Source organism: Bos javanicus, chromosome 2 (genome assembly GCF_032452875.1).
Source record: "Bos javanicus breed banteng chromosome 2, ARS-OSU_banteng_1.0, whole genome shotgun sequence".
NCBI classification, from domain to species: Eukaryota; Metazoa; Chordata; class Mammalia; order Artiodactyla; family Bovidae; genus Bos; species Bos javanicus.
Window position 1 is genome coordinate 7,056,704 of NC_083869.1, and position 21,326 is coordinate 7,078,029.

A 21,326-nucleotide genomic window follows, 5' to 3' on the forward strand; every position below is an offset into this window, starting at 1 on the left:
CCTGTCCATCACCAACTCCCGGAGCTTACTCAAACTCATGTCCATCGAGATGATGATGCCATCCAACCATCTCATTCTCTGTCGTCCTGTTTAGCCTTTAATAATAAAAGTCAACTTTACAATCAGTTCAGTTACCAGAGGCTAAAGATCCCCTTTCATCCAGCTATAAAAAATACCTGCAGAAACAAAAAGTGATGTTGCCTCAGCAGAGAAATACACAGTTATTATAAGGAAAGTTATTATCATCAGATGAAGGAATCTTGCCCTGAGGGTTTTCAGAGTCATTCAGATTAAATATTTTAGGAATTTTAGTGAAGCTGCAGCCCTGAATCATTTACTTCTCATCTTTAATCAAAATTCATTTCTGGAATATATAGAGAAATTATTTTTAAGGCTGTCTAATCCATCTTTACACTTGTCCTTGGGAATCTATGGGTGGGTTTCAAGGAGTCAATGAGCTCCTTGAAATTGTATACAAAGGCAGGTGGGTGTGCATGTGCATTTCTGTGCTGAGAATAGTGTAGTATTCAGCAGAGTCATAAAAGTATTCAAAGCTCCAATGGAATTAAGAACCACTTTCCTAGATACTCTGACAAATGTCTTTGGAGAAATTGAGTCACAGGAAGATTATATTTTGTATCATAATAGCTTAGCCTGTTGTACAATCATCTTCACTGAGTTTTGTTTTAATAATATATCTATAAAATAGAATATGCTACTGGAGAGAGCTGATTAAATGAAAAGACCCTGATGCTGGGAAAGATTGAGGGCAGGAGGAGAAGGGGACGACAGAGGATGAGATGGTTGGATGGCATCACTGACTCAATGGACATGGGTTTGTGTGGACTCCGGGAGTTGGTGATGGACAGGGAGGCCTGGCGTGCTGTGGTTCATGGGGTTGCAAAGAGTCAGACACTACTGAGTGACTGAACTGAACTGAAAATATAATAAAATAACAGTGATATATTTTTTCTAGCAAATATCATATACATAATTGCTGATGGTAAAGTTCATTTTCTTTTTAAATTAAATTTTTTAACATCAAAATCATTTTGTATTGGGGTATAGAAGATTAACAATGGTGTGATAGTTTCAAGTGAACAGTAAAGGGACTCACATACATATACATGTATCAGTTCTCCCCCAACCCCCGCACCCATCCTGGCTGGCACATAACATTGAGCATAGTTCCATTTGCTATACAATAGATTTTTGTTGCTTATCCATTTTAAATATAGCAATCAATATTTCATATTGCATATTCAGTTCAGTTCAGTCACTCAGTCGTGTCCGGCTTTTTGCAACCCCATGAACCGCAGCACGCCAGGCCTCCCTGTCCATCACCAGCTCCCGGAGTTCACTCAAACTCATGTCTATTGAGTCAGTGATGCCATCCAGCCATCTCATCCTCTGTCGTCCCCTTCTCCTCCTGCCCCCAATCCCTCCCAGCATCAGAGTTTTTTCCAATGAGTCAACTCTTCACATGAGGTGGCCAAAGTATTGGGGTTTCAGCTTCAGCATCAGTCCTTCCAATGAACACCCAGGACTGATCTCCTTAAGGATGAACTGGTTGGATTTCCTTGCAGTCCAAGGGACTCTCAAGAGTCTTCTCCAACACCACAGTTCAAAAGCATCAATTCTTCTTTGCTCAGCTTTCTTTATAGTCCAACTCTCACATCCATACACGACTACTGGAAAAACCACGGCTTTGACTAGACAGACCTTTGTTGGCAAAGTAATGTCTCTGCTTTTGAATATGCTATCTAGGTTGGTCATAACTTCCTTCCAAGGAGTAAGCATCTTTTAATTTCATGGCTGCAATCACCATCTGATGTGATTTTGGATTTTGGAGCCCAAAAAATAAAGTCAGCCACTGTTTCCCCATCTATTTGCCATGAAGTGATGGGACAAGATGCCATGATCTTAATTTTCTTAATATTGAGTTTTAAGCCAACTTTTTCACTCTCCTGTTTCACTTTTATCAAGAGGCTCTTTAGTTCCTCTTCACTTTCTGCCATAAGGGTGGTGTCATCTGCATATCTGAGGTTATTGATATTTCTCCCAGCAATCTTGATTCCAGCTTGTGCTTCTTCCAGCCCAGCATTTCTCATAATGTACTCTGCCATATAAGTTAAATAAGCAGGGTGACAATATACAGCCTTGACGTACTCCTTTTCCTGTTTGGAACCAGTCTGTTGTTCCATGTCCAGTTCTAACTGTTGCTTCCTGACCTGCATATAGGTTTCTCAAGAGGCAGATCAGGTGGTCTCCTTCAGAATTTTCCACAGTTTATTGTGATCCACACAGTCAAAGGCTTTGGCATAATCAATAAAGCAGAAATAGATGTTTTTTTCTGGAACTCTCTTGCTTTTTCGATGATCCAGCGGATGTTGGCAATTTGATCTCTGGTTTCTCTGACTTTTCTAAAACCAGCTTGAACATCTGGAAGTTCATGGTTCACGTATTGCTGAAGCCTGGCTTGGAGGATTTTGAGCATATGAAATTTCATATATATATATTGCATATATCAAATTTCAAATGAGAACTTTGAGAGTTCAGGGCCAGAAAAACCATTGCTTATGCTTAGTATCTATCACATTAGTTTCTTTTCCTTTGTAAATAATGAAAATAGATTACTCATTTTATCTTTCATTTGTACCTTAGCTTTCAGGCAACCCAAAATTAGAATTTAATTGAAATGACAGCATCTACATTGTTCTTATTAATATCATATTTATCTATTCCATGGCAGCTCTTTTCTAATTTTATTTTATGTGTTTTGTTATAAACTGCTTCAAATATTTTATGTAAACAGTAGGATATAAATAGATGTACATTAAAAAAGAAATTACTTCTGAAACTGGTCATGTAGAAGTCAAGGAGGGGAAGATTTCCCTTTTCACAATGATCAGGAAGTATATTCTTCAGGAAAAAGAGAGGAAAAATAGCAAAAATGATAACATTTTAAAATGTAAATCATTTCTCTCCAGATTTAACTCAGATAACTCTCAAAAGGGATTTGATTAGTTGGTGGGTGCCTCTTATATCCTTAAACAGTGAGTCAGTTGTGATTTATAAACATATTTCAAGCCTCAGAATAATCTAGCTCATTTACACAATAAAAATTATTGAATAAATGATTCACAAAAGGAAAAAAATCATGTAACTGTTGTGTTTATTCTGTAATGATGTATGAGTCTTTGATATAATAAAAAAAAATTCTCCCTAAGGTATTTGCCACTTCTAGGGATGAGGAGATGGAGAAGGAAATGGCAACCCACTCCAGTGTTCTTGCCTGGAGAACCCCAGGGACGGGGAGCCTGGTGGGCTGCCGTCTATGGGGTAGCACAGAGACGGACACGACTGAAGCGACTTAGCAGCAGCAGCAGCAGGGATGAGGAGAGGGTGGAGTGATTATGACAGAGAAATACAGAAGCTGCAGGATTGTCACTTTTGAGTGAGCCTTGTTAAAAAAAACACACACACACACACAAGAATTGGGTGATGGAGCAATGAGAATAGTGTGAACCTAAAAAAGACTCTTGATTGTATCCTGAATTCATTTTAGACAGTCAATGATTTGTTCAAATGTGCATTTATTCATTCAGAATATATTTTTTGGAGTCTCTACTTTGTATAGGTACTATTCAAGAAATGGGTCACAAACAGGAAAATATCAGTGTTTCCTGTCTTTGAGGATCATCTATGTAGTTTATGGCAGATTAGTAATAGTGTCATGAAGCAGTGAGTGCAACATAACTGTGTACAAAGTGCTCTAAGAACAGGGGAGAATAATTGACAACTCAAGTTCAGAGAAGGGTTTAGAGGAGCTAATTTTGCCCTGGGTATTGTCAAGACCTACTTGTCAAGGTAGGAACTGTAAAGGAAAGGAGTAAGGGCATTGAAGGACTTTCAGTTACTAGGGATGACTTTCAAATATCTGGAAATGTAAGAAAAATCTCAAGTAAACAATCTAACCCTATACCTAAAGGGACTATAAAACAACAAACAAACCTGAAAGTTAGTAGAAAGAAGGAAATACTAAAGTTGAGAGTAGAGATGAATGAATTAGATGCTAAAGAATAATAGAAAAGATCAATGTAACTAAAAGCTGATTCTTTGAAAAGATAAAATTGATAAGCCTTTAGCCAGACTCAGTAAGCAAGTAGCGAAAGTTCCCCCCAAATTAATTCAGAAAATGAAAAAGAAGTTATAATGAATGCCAGAGAAATACAAAGGATCATAAGAGGGTACTATGAACAAGTATATGCCAAAAAATTGGATAACTTAGAAGAAATGGATAAATTCCTAGAGATGTACAATCTCTCAAAATTGAATCACAAAAAAGATTTGGGAGAATGACATTGAAATATGTAAAATATCATGTAAGAAACGAGTTGCCAGTCCAGGTTCGATGCACGATACTGGATGCTTGGGGCTAGTGCACTGGGATGACCCAGAGGGATGGTATGGGGAGGGAGGAGGGAGGAGGGTTCAGGATGGGGAACACATGTATACCTGTGGCAGATTCATTTGGATATTTGGCAAAACTAATACAATTATGTAAAGTTTAAAAATAAAATAAAATTTTAAAAAAAAAAAAGAAAAAAAGAAAAAGTAGAAAATATGAACAGACTGATTACCAGTAGTGAAATTGTGTAAGCAATCAATAAAAAAACTCCAAACAAGCATGATTCCAGGACTGGATGGTTTCATAGGTGGGTCATACAAAACCTTTAAATAAAAGTTAATACCTATTCTTCTAAAACTATTCCAAAAAATTGAAGAAGAAGGAATGCTTCTAATCTCATTATATAAGGCCAGCATCACCATGATACCAAAACTAGACAAGGACACCACACAAAAAATTACAGACCAATATCCCTAATGAACATAGATACAAAAGTCTTCAACAAAATATTAGTAAATTCAATAATATTATATGTTAAAAGATCATACACCATAATCCAATGGGATTTATTCCAGGGATGCAATATGGTTCAAGATCTACAAATCAATGTGATACACCCCATTAACAACTTGGAGATAAAAATCATAATTATTTCAATAGAAGAATAAAAAGCTTTTGACAAAATTATCATTTATTTATGACAAAAACTCTCAATGTAGTTGGTATAGAGAGAACATACCTCAATTTAATCAGGCCATATATGACAAATCTATAGCTGACATCATACTCAATGATGAAAAGCTGAAAGCCTTTCCTCTAAGATCAGGAATAAGAAAAGGATGCTCACTCTAAGCACTTTTAATCAACATATTATTTGAAGTCCTAACCACAGCAATCAGAAAAGAAGAAAAAAATTAAGAGGAATCTAAATTGGAAAGGAAGAAGTAAAACTGTCATTGTTTGCTGATGACATGACACTACATATAGAATATCCTAGTAATGCTAACAACAAACTAATAAAATGCACCAATGAAGTTGGTAAAGTTGTTGTTGTTCAGTCACTAGGTCATGTCAGACTCCTCTGTCCTTCACTGTCTCCCAGAGTTTGCTTAAATTCATGTCTGTTGAGTTGGTGATGCTATCTAGCCATTTCATCCTCTGCTGCCCACTTCTCCTGCCTTCAGTCTTTCCCAGCATCAGGGTCTTTTCCAGTGAGTCGACTCTTCGCATCAGGTGGCCAAAGTACTGGGGCTTCAGGTTCAGCATCAGTCCTTCCAATGAATATTCAGGGTTGATTTCCTTTAGAATTGACTTGTTTGATCTCCTTGCAGTCCAAGGAACTCTCAAGAGTCTTCTACAGCACCACAATCAAAAGCATCAATTCTTTGGCATTCAGCCTTCTTTATGGTCCAGCTCTCACATCTGTTCATGACTACTGGAAAAATCATAGCTTTGACTTTTCAGAGCTTTGTCAGCAAGATGATGTCTATGTTTTTCAATATGCTATTTAAGTTTGTTATAACTTTCCTTCTAAGGAGCAAGCGTCTTTTAATTTCATGGCTGCAGTCATCGTTTGAAGTGATTTTGGAGTCCAAGAAAATAAAATCTGTCATTGCTTCCAACTTTTCCCCTTCTCTTTGCCATGAAGTAATGAGACTGAGTGCCAAAAACCTTAGTTTTTTGAATGCTGAGTTTCAATCCAGCTTTTTCACTCTCCTCTTTCACCCTTATCAAGAGGTTCTTTAGTTCCTTTTCACTTTCTGCCATTAGAGTGGTTTCACCTGTGTATTTGAGGTTGTTGATATTTCTCCCAGCAATCTTGATTCCAGCTTGTGATTCATCCAGCCCAGCAGTTCATATAATGTTCTCTGCATATAAGTTAAATAAGCAAGGTGAAAATATCCAGCCTTATCATACTCCTTTCCCATTTTTGAACCAGTCTCTTGTTCCACATCTGGTTCTAACTGTTCCTTCTTGACCTACATACAGGTTGCTCAGGAGGCAGGGTAAAGTTACAGGGTACAAAATTAATACACAGAAATATGTTGCAAATCTATACACTAACAACAAACTAACAGAAAGAGAAATTAAGGGAACAATTCCATTTATAATTGCATCAGAAGAATAAGATACTATTCTTGTTCTTATTTCTGAATAAATCAGGAATAAATATAACCTATGAGGTAAAAAATTCAGAAAACTATGAGACACTGATGAAAGAAACTGAAGAGTATAAAAAACACATGGAAAAACAATTTATACTGTACTCATAAATGGGGAGAATTAATATTGCTAAAATGACCCTACTACCTATACACAATCTATAGATTCAATGTAAATCCTATCAAAATAAAATGGCATTTTTCACAGAACTAGAACAAATAATTTTAAAATCTGTATGGAAATACCTGTTGTTGTTTAGTCAGTAAGTCTTCTCTGATTCTTTGTGACCCCCATAGAGTGTATGAAGAACACAAATAGCTAAAGCAATCTTGAGAAAAAAGAACAAAGCTAGAGGTGTTACACTTCCTGATTTCAAACCATACATTGAACTATGGTAATGAAAGCGGTATGGCACTGAAACCAAAACTGACCAATAAATCAGTGGAACAAATAGAGAGCCAAGAAATAAGGCCACACTAGTATGGTTAATGAAAGAAGGCAAGAATGTATAGTAGGGAAAAGACAGCCTTTTAAATAAATGGTACTGGGAAAACTGCACAGGTACATGTAAAAGAATCTATCTGAAGTACTTTCTACACCACATACGAAGATAAACTCAAACTGGATTAAAGAATTAAATGCAAGACCTGAAACCATAAAGCTCTTAGAAGAAAACCAAACAAGATAATATAGGTGGCCAACAGACACATAAAAATATCCTCTATATCATTGATCATCAGGGAAATGCAAATCAAAACCGCAATGAGATCTCATCTCTTTGTGAATTGCTATCATCATAAAGTCAACAAATATGTTTTGGGAAAGATATAGAGAAAAGTGAACACTCATGCACTGTTAGTGAGGCTGTAAATTGGGGCAATCTCTGTGTCAAACAGTGTGGTGTTTCCTCTAGAGAGTTAAAGTAGAACTGCCATACGATCCAGCAACTTTACCTCCAGGTATTCATCTAAAGAAAATAAAAACTCTGACTCAAAAAGATGTATGTACCCATAGGCTTCCCTTGTGGCTCAGCTGGTAAAGAATCCGCCTGAAATATGGGAGACCTGCGTTTGATCCTGGGTTGGGAAGATCCCCTGGAGATGGGAAAGGCTACCCACTCCAGTATTCTGGCCTAGAGAATTCCATGGACTGTAAGAATGTTCAAACTACCGCACAATTGCACTCATCTCACATGCTAGTAAAGTAATGCTCAAAATTCTCCAAGCCAGGCTTCAACAATACATGAACTGTGAACTTCCAGATGTTCAAGCTGGTTTTAGAAAAGGCAGAGGAACCAGAGATCAAATTGCCAACATCTGCTGGATCATTGAAAAAGCAAGAGAGTTCTAGAAAAACATCTATTTCTGCTTTATTGACTATACCAAAGCCTTTGAATCACCACAAACTGTGGAAAATTCTTAAAGAGATGGCAGTTCCAGACCACCTGACCTGCCTCTTAAGAAACCTGTATGCAGGTCAGGAAGCAACAGTTAGAACTGGACATGGAACAACAGACTGGTTCCAAATAGGAAAAGGAGTACGTCAAGGCTGTATATTGTCACCCTGCTTATTTAACTTATATGCAGAGTACATCATGAGAAATTCTTGGCTGGATGAAGCACAAGCTGGAATCAAGATTGCTGGGAGAAATATCAATAACCTCAGGTATGCAGATGACATCACCCTTATGGCAGAAAGTGAAGGAGAATTAAAGAGCCTCTTGATGAAAGTGAAAGAGAGTGGAAAAGTTGGCTTAAAATTCAACATTCATAAAACTAAGATCATGGCATCCGGTCCCATCACTTCATGGGAAATAGATGGGGAAACAGTGGAAACAGTGTCAGACTTTATTTTTCTGGGCTCCAAAATCACTCCAGATGGTGACTGCAGCCATGAAATTAAAAGACACTTACTCCTTGTCAGTGAAGTTATGACCAACCTAGACAGCATATTACAAAGCAGAGACATTACTTTACCAACAAAGGTCCATCTAGTCAAAGCTATGGTTTTCCAATAGTCATGTATGGATGTGAGAGTTGGACTATAAAGAAAGCTGAGCATGGAAGAATTGATGCTTTTGAACTGTGGTATTGGAGAAGACTCTTGAGAGTCCCTTGGACTGCAAGGAGATCCAACCAGTCCATCCTAAAGGAAATCAGTTCTAAATATTCATTGGAAGGACTGATGTTGAAGCTGAAACTCCAATGCTTTGGCCACCTGATGCGAAGAACTGATTCATTAGAAAAGACCCTGATGGTGGGAAAGATTGAAGGTGGGAGGAGAAGGGGAGCACAAAGGATGAGGTGGTTAGATTGCATCACTGACTCAATGGACATGAGTTTGAATAAACTCTAGGAGCTGGTGATGGACAGGGAGGCCTGGTGTGCTACAGTCCATGCGGTAGCAAAAAGTTGGACATGACTGAGCAACTGAACTGAACTGAACTACTCCTTGAAAGAAAGTTAGGACCAACCTAGACAGAATATTAAAAATCAGAAACATTACTTTGCCAACAAAGGTCCATCTAGTTAAAGCTATGGTTTTTCAGTAGTCATGTATGGATGTGAGAGTTGGACTATAAGGAAAGCTGAGTGCCGAAGAATGGATGGTTTTGAACTGTGGTGTTTAAGAAGACTCTTGAGAGTCCCTTGGAGTGCAAGGAGATCCAACCAGTCCATCCTAAAGGAAATCAGTCCTGAATATTCATTGGAAGGATTGATGCTGAAGCTGAAATTTCCATACTTTGGCCACATAATGGGAAGAACTGAGTCATTAGAAAAGACCCTGATGCTAGGAATGATTGAAGGCAGGAGGAGAGGGGGACGGCAGAGGATGGGATGGTTGGATGGCATCACCGACTCAATGGATGTGTTTGAACAAGTTCTGGGAGATGGTGAAGGATGGGGAAGCCTGGTATGCTGTATTCCATGGGGTCACAAAGAGTTGGACACAACTGAGTGACTGAACAATAATAACATAAGCATAAAAAATTCAAGTATTTACTAAAGGGAAAGTCAAAGAATAAAATAAAGCATAATATTTTATTGATGCCATAAAGGTAGACTTTGCTTACCCGCATTGTGGAAAAGTCTCAGTGTATGCCAGAAAATTAGAAAAGCGCAAAGAGATTTTACTCTCCTTTTGTAGGATGAGAAAAATGAGAGCCAATTTGAAGTTTGGGTTTAGTTGAAAGCTCATCAGGAAGACTTGGAAATTTTTTTCCATTATTCTGACCTCTGCTAATCTTAGACCTTTATTAACATGCTAGTAGAAAGGGTCATGAAATATAAACTAGTTTTTCCTTTTTATTTACTGTCTTCTGAATTCCAGATGTCTATGTAATTAGTTTCACATATGACAGTTTTATTAAGTTGTGTTCTTTATTCACCATTTGAACTTACCTTGAGGCAAGAACTTGGACCAGTTAGGTAGAGATCCCTTCTAGACCTCCTATATAAGAAATAGTACTGTACTGGGCAAAATGTAATTTGGGAAAGTAATAGTCCCTATATAAGAATTTAAACATTGATAAATAATGTATAACATATGCAACAAACAAAACATAGACATCATATTAGTTGACAGAAGAAGCCATTACCTCCATTTTGTGTTAAACAAACATGAAATCAATAGTTATTTATAATCTATGCACAGTATTGATTAATAAAATAGGACCTTCAAGCTATCCAGCAAAATATAGTTATGAAGTAATGCTATTTGATAAAGGAAATTTGTGTAGAAATAAAAAAATAGTTTATTCAGTAACTCTTTTATCTTCATTTTTGGCTACCCTAGTGTCTCAGTGGTAATGAATCTTCTTGCAATGCAGGAGCCACAGGAGACGTGGATTCAGTCCCAGGGTGGAGAAGATCCCCTGGAGGAGGGTATGGCAACCCACTCCAGTATTCTTGCCTGGAGAATCCCGTGGACAGAGGAGCCTGGTCGGCTATAGTCCATAGGCTTGCAAAGAGCTGGACATGACTGAAGTGACTTAGCACAGCAAAGCACAAAGTAGGTCTTTACATTTTACACATCAATTTACTTTTGTAGGGCCATTTTGGAATACAGACCTTTTGAATGCCTGTTTCCCATTTTTGTTAGTTTTAGGTATGAATTTTCTCCATGTACTTCATATATGTGAATACACATGTATACTCTATATTTGGATACACTCATGTTCTGGCATATAATATTTTGCTTACATTTTGTTCTGTGCATATGGGACAATTCAATCTACGAGGCAGTCAAATTTCCTATTAACTTTAAGGTGCTTTCATTTTCATTTGTTTAGAAACTATTTTTAAAGAGATCTATAGTGTGAAAGAACAGTTTATAAACTATTATGCCCTGAAGATTTATGCATTTATATTAACCTATTCATTCATGTCTTCCTTAGTTCACATTTCCCTTGACCTGAATGCACACTTTCAATGGAGAATAATATATCATATAATACTAAGGAAAAAGTGGATCTTTGATAATTATTTTGAAGCAATGCATCTTTTAACAGTTATGTTTTCTATAAATATAGCTCTTGAGTTATTCCATTAAATTGATTCTCTAGCAGTCATTTATTTAAACATGATACGTAAAATTTATTAAAGATTATTTTGAGGTCATGATCAATTTCTTCCTAAGTGATTTTAAAACTAAAAAACAGTAAAATTGGACTTCAACAACCATAGGAATCTGAATCTTTCTTCCTCAATAAAGCTATGTAAACTTTGAGATTTCCCTAGGTAAGAAAAAATATATGAAAATGATAATTTAATAATTCAGTATCTAGTGAATTTTGTGCCCAACCCATACCTTACCACTCATGCAGTATGCAATTGTCATTTCACTTTTCATATTATGTTTTCTTTACAGTATTCTCTTCTAATTTGTAATTGTCTTTTGACCTGATACTTCTTTTATGGCTTTTTTCTTAGACAGGGTTTGTGCAGGTTACTTTCTATTTCTTCATGGGACATTTTCTTGAAAAAAAAAAAGAAATCAATTTCAAGGATAAGTTCTTTTCACTTGTGTGTTTTCACAGCAAAAATCAATGACATATTGTCCCATTGCTTAAGAAAAAGTTCAAAATGGGATCTGTAAGCCATGCCATGACCTTAGTCAAGTGGGAGATAAAAGGCATTTCCTGAGTTGCAGATACTTCCGTGTGCAGTGTACAGGAGTTACAGAACTGATTTAGTTTTCATATTCTTTACCTCACTTCTTTCCTTTTCTCTCTTTTTTTTTTCTGTATCAGCTATGTCCTTTCTTGTTCTCTTAGAATTTAAGCTTCTCATATCAAATTTTGTTTCACATGAAGCTGAAACTCTTATGTCCCTGCCATATTTCTTCCCAGGCCTTTCTCACTGCTGTCATTCACAAGGAATATTATTTTGAGTCAGATTATTCATAACTATTTGGAAAGTCTAGCACAAAGAAAGGTCTAAAGGGATTTTTACCAAGTAGGAATGTATAATTGAATTAGAATTAAATTTAAACTAAAGAGTATATATTTATTTTGAAAAGTAGAAATGAGAGAAGTTTTTGTCTGTTGTGGGTCCTTAGTCTTCAGTGATCGTATTGAAATTCTCTTTAGATATCTCTTTTAGTTGATGAATATTTCAAACAGCAGAGAACATAGCTTTCTTTGTTAGTCTTGAGCTTTATCCAGTTTGTGGTATATAAAATGATCAATACATGTTTGTTGAACTGAACTGTAAAGAACATTTTCTGGTTAGTAAATAGTAACTGTAACCAATAATGTAATGTTTGGGACCAAAAAAGCTATTATTTAAAAAGTCATATTCTCCCTGCTGAGATATTAATGTCTACTTAACTGGAATAGAAAAAAAAAATGGCATCCTTTGGAGGAAAAAGTGAAGTAATACAGAAATTAATTTTGTCACGAAATGATCCAGAACAATATAGGGCCTTCTGAAGTTATGCCAAATGTAGTATGTGAAAAACTTTTAAAACATATGTCAACTTTCCCAAAATATGAAGTCATTGCCTTTGATATTAACTGACTGGCTTGCAAAATTCACCCTCTGTTAACAGTCCTAACATCAAATGTGAGAGATGTAATTTCATGAAAAGCATTCAAAAATAAAACTTATTTGTATGCATATTATAAAAATCTACAAACCAAAGATGAAGTAATGGCTAAACAAGTCAACAAACCTTATCTTTTGAAATGTAATTTTAAAATATACAAGCTTATGCAAAAATGCTTCATCAGAAGAAAAAAGGGAAAAATTCCACTTTATAATGAGTGTATTTTTTTGGAGAAATCTGTATGTGCTTATTGATGATTTTGTGAGTAATTCATGGTCTTTGTAAACCCTCAGACTTTTCATAAGGACTTAAAATTAAAAGGAAAATTCTCCTGCTAGTTTACTTGCATAAATACTGTCATTTATAGTTTCTTATATATAATTGCAGAAGTTTTTCATATGTATTAGCAAATAGTGAAAGATAGACTTTTATTCATACTCAATGGAATTTGAGCAAACTCCAGGAGATAGTAGAGGACAGAGGAGCCTGGCATGGTATAGTCCATAGGGTCACAAAGAGTTGGACACTGCATAGCGACAGAACAACAAGAAAAAGGCTTTTATTCATTTTCAATGTTTTATATATAAAGTATGAAAATTTGAATAATATTAAATAGTTTAAAAAACTGGACATACGTAAGCTTGAAGTAGAACCATGAAATAATTCATTTTAAAATATCAATTCTTTAAGAACATTGATATATAGAAGTTTGTTGCATTTCTATGTACTAACAATGAAATAGCAGAAAGAGAAATTAAGGCAACAATCCCATTTACAATCATATCAAAATAAATACAATACGTAGGAGTAAGCCTACCTAAGGAGGCAAAAGACCTGTGCTCCAGAAACTATATGACACTTATAAAAAAAATTAAAGATGTTGCAAACAGATAGAAAAATATACCATATTCTTTGATAGGAAGAATCAGTATTGCCAAAATGACTATACTACCCAAAGCAACCTACATATTCAGTGCAATCACTATCATATTACCAATGGGATTTTTCACAGAACTGGAACAAAGTGTTTTAAAATTTGTTTGGAGACACAAAAGACCCTCAATAGCCAAAGCAATATTGAGAAAGAAAAACAAAACTGGAGGAATCAGGCCTTCTGACTTCAGACTATACTACAAAGCTATAGTACTCAAAAAATGTGGTACTGGCAACAAAAAGCAGACATATAGATCAATGGAACAGGAGAGAGAGCCCAGAAATAAACCCATGCACTTATGGCCAATCAATCTATGATAAATGAGGCACAAGAATTTACAATGGAGAAAAGACAGTCACTTCAGTAAGTGGTGCTGGGCAGCTACATTAAAAAAATGAAAGTAGAACATTTTCTAACACGATACATAAAAATAAAATGAGTTGAACACCTAAATGTAAGACTGGATACTATACAACTCTTAGAGGAAAACATTGACAGAATACTCCTTGACACAAATTGCAGCTGCATCTTTTTGGATCTACTTCTAAGAGTGATAGAAATAAAAACAAGAACAAACAAATGGGACTCAATTAAACTTAAAAGCTTTTGCACAGAAAAGGAAACCATAAACAAAAGAAGCCAGCCTACAAAATGGGAGAAAATATTTGCAAATAATGTGACCCATAGGGATTAATTTCCAAATTATATAAACAGCTCATATGGCTCAATATCAGAAAACAAACAACCCTATCAAAAAATGGACAGAAGATTTAAACAGATATTCTCCCAAGAAGACATACAGATGGCCAACAGAAACATGAAAAAGTGCTCACCACTGCTAATTATTAGAGAAATGCAGATCAGAGCTACAGTGAGGTATCACCTCGCACTGTCAGAATGGCCATTATCAAAAAGTCTACAAATAATAAATGCTGGAGAGGGTGTGAAGAAAAAGGAACACTCCTAAACAGTTGGTGGTAATGTAAATTGGTTAGTTGCTATGGGGAACTGTATGGAGGTTCCTTAAAAAACTCAAAATAGAGTTACCAATGATTCTTCATTCCATTCTTGGGCATATATCCGGAAAACCATAATTTGAAAAGATACTTGCATCTCAATGTTCATTGCAGCACTAATTAATAGCCAAGACATGGAAGCAACCTTAATTATGTTCATCAATAGATGAATGGATAAAGAGCATGTGATGTGTGTGTGTGTGTGTGTGTGTGTGTGTGTGTACACATGGGACCCCATGGTACTAAGCCTATGTATAGGTTCATCTCTTCCACCACCACTACTTCATTCTTGGGCCCATTGAAGAAGTACTTGTGTGCCAAAGAGCGGAGGCTGGCAGACAGCCACTGGATAAGTAATCCTGTGTACCTGTTATTTAGGATGTCTTTTGCAGTTGATGCTCTATAAAGGGCATTTAGTGTGTTTCAAGAATGCTCAACCTTTGTGCCCACTGCTACAGGCTCATCTAAACACTTCTTTCTAAGACTATTTTTCTTATCTCTGATCTTCCAGTCTTGCTCTTTCCTGGCCTCTGACCAACCAGTCAAACCACCTTTTCATTGTCCATGTGTCCATGTATGTCCTTATCTTTGGCCAGTTGTTGTCTTCAGATGAACTGGATGACCAGATACACTGACCCAAGTTTTGCTCATTGAGAGAATTTCTCATTACTGTCTTTCAGGGCCACCCTTAAGTTGGGCTCCACCCTTGAGTTGGTACAGCCACAGTCTATTTCTAATCTTGCCTCAACATATCTAGTAATCTGTGAACCAGTTCTGTTTTTTTTTTTTTTTTTAATTTCCTTTGTTAGCTGGCTGTAAGAAACTATTCTATGAGCCCATAGGTGTAAGAAAAGGATGAGTTATTGGTACATAATAAACCTAATCATGAAGCTTACTGAGTCTTCTAAATTTTCTTCTTTCTGTCCTAGGTATACCTGTATGAAGCTTATCTTGAAAGACATATCTTTGCTAGGCCAGTTGAGGGCTTTCCTGGTGGCTCAGATGTTAAAGAATCTGCCTGCAATGTGGGAGACCTGTGTTTGATTCCTGGGTTGGGAAGATCCCCTGGAGAAAGGCATGGCAACCCACTCCAGTATTTTTGCCTGGAGAATCCCTATGGACAGAGAAGCCTGGCAGGCTACAGTCCATGGGGTCGCAAACAGTTGGACATGACTGAGCAACTAGCACACACACAGGCCCGTTGAACCTTATGACATCTTTAGGTCTAACAGAATCTAGTTCATTATGGGAAGCTATTGTCAATGGTTGCTTGCTATTCTGTGGTCTTATGCTTAGTTTTCACCATGACTCAATAGCATGCTAGGAACCGATTTCTAAATAGAATACAGTTCTCTACTGTAGATGGCATGACTTTGATCCAGAACCTTGGAGTTCTTTGCTGCAGCTCTCCCACTGGGTGTTCCCAGAGACTCTACATAATGTTGATTATGTAGATTAACATAAATTCCTTTAAATTATGGGTCTGATGGGCTGTGTGGCCCAAGTGGCAGGACTATTTGTATGTCAGCCTCGATTTACTGTAAAGCCCTCTTTTGAGTCACATGATAAGTGAGTTGAAACACTATTCATAAAGCCCTCCAGGTGCTATGCTTCTAAGCAGTAGGAAGTGCAAAGCACAATAACCTGTTCTTTATCTTGAAAAGGATATTTTAGCATACTGCTGGAGTTCTAAGCAATTGACTGGTAAATTGGGACTTTGTAGGACTTAATGCCCATTTTTAGGAGCTCATGTATGTTACTTGCCATTTTCTTTGCCATCAGAGTACTTGCCTTTTTCTGCTTATCAGTTCTATTTGCCATGTTGTTATCAATAAACTAGAACAATGAGAAAGTTATTAAAGGACCTATGGAAGGTCCAGGTACTCAAGATACATTAAGACTATACAGTGACAGAAGAGAGGTGATTCAACGTAGCCCTGGGCGATGCCATAAATGTATCATGTTGTTGGTCTCTGGTAAGTGAGAACTGCTTTTTAGCCTCTTTCCTGACCAGTTATTTACCAGACCAGTAGCTCTGTATCATATACTGGATGGAATCCCATCTTCCTTGCTGATACTGGGGCCAGGTTCCAGAGCAGCATGTCCTGCCTTCAGCCTCAGCCTGCAGAGGACAGCCATCCATGTTGATCTGCCAAATACACTACATTTAGCAAAAAAGCTAAAGTTGGGATTCATCTGTCTAGTCAAGGCTATGGTTTTTCCAGTGGTCATGTATGGATGTGAGAGTTGGACTGTGAAGAAGGCTGAGTGCTGAAGAATTAATGCTTTTGAACTGTGGTGTTGGAGAAGACTCTTGAGAGTCCCGTGGACTGCAAAGAGATCCAACCAGTCCATTCTGAAGGATATCAGCCCTGGGATTTCTTTGGAAGGAATGATGCTGAAGCTGAAACTCCAGTACTTTGGCCACCTCATGCGAAGAGTTGACTCATTGGAAAAGACTCTGATGCTGGGAGGGATTGGGGGCAGGAGGAGAAGGGGATGACAGAGGATGAGATGGCTGGATGGCATTACTGACTCGATGGATGTGAGTCTGAGTGAACTCCGGGAGTTGGTGATGGACAGGGAGGCCTGGCGTGCTGCGATTCATGGGGTCGCGAAGAGTCAGACACAACTGAGCGACTGAACTGAACTGAACTCAACTGTCATCTGCCATGCTCCATTTAATTTTTATGGCCAAATTGGTGAATTAAATGGGTTATTAATAGTAAACACCTTCACTGCATTTTTTTTAGGCCTTTGAGATTGGCACTAAACTGTCCTTCTATCCGAAATGCAGTATTGTTCAGTATTGTTCTTGATTTTCTATTTTTCTTGGGTGGGGTATCTATTGTAGTTCTGTTATCAGAGTCAGTTTAGATTCTGAATTTGGTAGGCCTCACAAGATCCTGGTCCCCCCCAACCCTGCCACATACACTGTTGGTGGGAATATAAATTGGTACAGACACTATGGAAAACAGTATGGAGGTTTCTTAAAAAAACTAAAAATAGAGCTACCACAGGATCTAGCTCCCCACTCCTGGGTATATATCTAGAAAAGATGAACACTTTAACTCAAAAGCAGTACTATTCATAGCAGCACTATTTACAAAACCAAGACATGGAAACAAACCAAGCACCTGTCAATAGGTGGCTGGTTTAAGATGTTTTATATATGGTGGCAGTTTATTCGCTAAGTTGTATCTGACTCTTGTGACCCCATGGACTGTAGTCTGCCAGGCTCCTCTGTCCATGGGATTTTCCAGACAAGAATACTGGAGGGGTTGCCATTTCACTTGATAAAATATATATTTATATTATATACAAATATACATAATTTATAAATATATGTGATATGTGTTTTATACATATATAAAATACATATTATATATATTTGTATATAATATATTATATTAAATATATATTATATAATATATATACATTTAAACAATATATATTTTATAAAATATATACATATATATTTATGTAAAATATTTACATTATTTGAGAATTTCATATTAAGTGAAGTAAATCAGGCAAAGAAATGCAAATATTATGTGATATCACATAGGTGGAATATAAAAGTATGAATATAAAAAATACAAATGAATCTATGTATGAAACAGAAGTAGATTCACAGACAGAGAAAACAAACTTGTGATTACCAAAGGGGAAAGGGAGGGAGGGATAAATTAGGAGTTTGGAACTAGCAGATACAAACTACTTGCATAAAATAGGCAGCAAGTATTTATTATACAGCACAGGGAGCTATACTCAATATCTTAAATAACCTATAATGGAAAATGATCTGAAAAATATACATGTAAACAATGAATGATCCTAGGTCACTGTGGGAAAAAACTGAGGGAACTGCTACCTTCACTTACTATGGTATTTGAGAATTTTTCCTTACAGACATCTGATCTCTCTTTTAATCGATGACTTGTCTAAGAACTGGCTCAGGTATATATAGAAGGTTGGTGAGAGATTGCAGCATTTGATTAGTTCCACTGGGACAGCTGATATCATCTTTCTGTTCATCCATTTTTGATCTCTCTTGAATCTATTTATATTATGTGTATATGTATATGTGCATGTATCAATCATGTGAAGAAACGCCCTGTTTTCTGTTTATTTGTCTTGCTCTTTAGAACCATGGACTATATTCGTCATCATGATAGTTCACTGTGGGTCAGGATGCCCTGGATGCCACCATTTCAACTATGCTGTCAGTTACAGTTATTACATGCATCTTTTCTCTGACAATTAAGTGCTACCAGCTGTCTTTGCTACTCTGGAATCCCATCTTCTTTGCTGATACTGGGGAGCCAGGTTCCGTAGCAGCATGTCCTGCCATCAGCCTCAGCCTGCAGAGGCCAGCCACCACTAAGCTTCTCATTAAGGGTGGCATCTCTGTTTCCACTGCATTTCTTATCACCACAGTTAATGAAATCTTCTCTGGCCCCTTCCAGGAAAGGTCAGCTGGTGGGTTCTCACATCTTATGTAATGGACTCATTTTGCCATGTTCATTTCACTGGGTCATTTTTTTCTTTCCTTCAGCAGCCTATCAGTTCTGGCATCTTAGATTTAATAGAAAGCCATCATTATTATTTTTTTTTCAAGCTTCCAAGATTCATCCCAGCAGCATATTAGAACATGCCAGGGCATTAAATCCTGAGTCACAGAGCATGCCCCCATATCAACAAATTCTTCCTGGGATTTCCCTGGTGGTCCAATGGTTCAGACTCTGTGCTTCCATTGCAGGGGGTGTGGGTTCAATCCCTAGCTGGGAAACTAAGATCCTGCATGCCTCACAGGCTCAGCCAAAAACAAACAAATCCAGCTCTAAGTTCAGATCCCCTCCTGGTTCAGGACTTTCAAGGCATGCTGTCCTGCTTCTTACCAGTTCATATTAGCAAGGCCTTACAGCATCTTTGGTGGAAAAATCCCCTTTCCCCTTAGTAGAGACAGCAATTCCCAAGTCAGGTATGGTAACACAGCCCTCAACATTGATCTAGTGGCTAGGAGAATAAAGAAAGGCACATCAGAGGTGGTCAGTGTTTTCCAGCAAGGAATCTGCCTCAGTTGAGGCTTCTACATGGTCTTTTGACTACCATTTAGAAATCAGTGTTAAAAGAAATGAATTTGTTTCCATCTGTTTCAGAATATTCTCTTGAAGACCTATTTCTCAAAGATTATACATGGTATAAGAAATTAATTTTTGTTTTCCTTTCTTAATGACTTAAAATTGATATTTAAAAACATGATCTAAACATTATTCAGTGAGATTGAAAACAAGTTCAAAAATGTTTGAAGTGAAAATGCACTTTAACCAGGCTTATATTAATAACATTCAATTATTGATCTGTGAGTTTGGATTCCTAATTTCAAAATATGGAGTATTTTCCTACCATAATTAGTAGTTTCTGCTGAACGTTTTCTTACCAAGTAGAACCTGGGCTTATTCAGAATAGGGAGGCTAATATGTTGAATAACTTATTGTTCACATTTGGCAGTTAACTACAGAGATGTAAAGTTAATAATATGCTTGCCAGGAAAGTTATAAATCAAAATGAAAAAATTCTGACAGTGAGGACACAACTGGAATATTTTGCACCAAGACAAGTAGTGAATCATCATCCAGCTGTGCTTTGGGTTAGTAACTCATCAAATATAAGAAGGAGACAAATGACCAGTGTTTTCCATCATCGTGGTTCTAGTGTACTGGGTTGACAGAATGCTGTTGGTAAAATTAGGAGACAAACTGTGAGGAAAGGGAAAAATGGTCTATTTAAGACCTAAGTTGAATACTTTTTTTTCTACTGGTTTGAAACATTATAACACTCTACACTCTTCTTTAATAATAGCCTGGTGACCTTATAAACCCATTATATAATTACCTAGACTCCATAGACAAAATTCTTGCTTTTAGACATTGGGAATGGTGGCAGTTGATAGATTTGTAAAAGACTTGAGCATAAATTATTTTGTAGTATTAAAAATCATGGACTCTCATTCTACATATCCTAGCCCATGTAAAAGTGAAAACAGACAAATCTCTTAAAAGTATAGTCCAGTATATTCTCAATTCTGTCATGATATTTATATAATACTATGTGATGACTTGTATTTTCATTTTCTCATTCAAATGTTACATTTATTGGTAGAAACATGTGCTTAGTTGCTCAGTTGTGTATGACTGTTGTGACCCTATGGACTGTAGCCCGCCAGGCTCCTCTGTCCATGGGGATTCTCCAGGCAAGAATACTGGAGTAGGTTGCAATGCCCTACTCCAGGGGATCTTCCCAACCCAGGGATCGAACCCAAGTCTCCCACATTGCAGGTGTATTCTTTACTGTCTGAACTACCAAGGAAGCCATTTGTACTTTTCTGAGGGTGTTTTTCTTATTCATGAGATTATATCATTATTTAAATTTTATGAATATTTTAATAGATTTCTTAAAATGGACTTAGGACCTTTCAGAAATTGTGTTTTCAACTTCAGAGTCTAGCTCAACCTTTTATTTCATCATGAATTGATCAATGAGTTAATCACTTAATCATAAACACAGTACTGGGTATAATATTTCTCAGGTAATAACTTTGAATGTGCAAAGTAGCTCTCTTTATTTTTTTGTAACTCAACCTAAGCTTCATTTTCAACTTCTGCTCTATCTAGGGGCAGAAAATTTAGTCGTTTTGCAGTACACTTGGTGGACTTACTTTCTCTTTGCTTGGCCTCTTTCAAAAAGTGAA

At 36.8% G+C, this 21,326-nt stretch overlaps 1 long non-coding RNA gene across 3 annotated transcripts in view; it reads left to right on the top strand.

Annotated features, from left to right (window-relative positions):
- The window catches only part of LOC133257351 (uncharacterized), a 100,535-nt gene that overhangs the window by 54,310 nt on the left and 24,899 nt on the right, over positions 1-21,326 (top strand). For all 3 annotated transcript variants that reach the window (XR_009739513.1, XR_009739514.1, XR_009739515.1), the window contains one exon: positions 10,404-10,585. This is a non-coding gene — a long non-coding RNA (uncharacterized LOC133257351). The remainder of the gene's footprint in view (positions 1-10,403; positions 10,586-21,326) is intronic.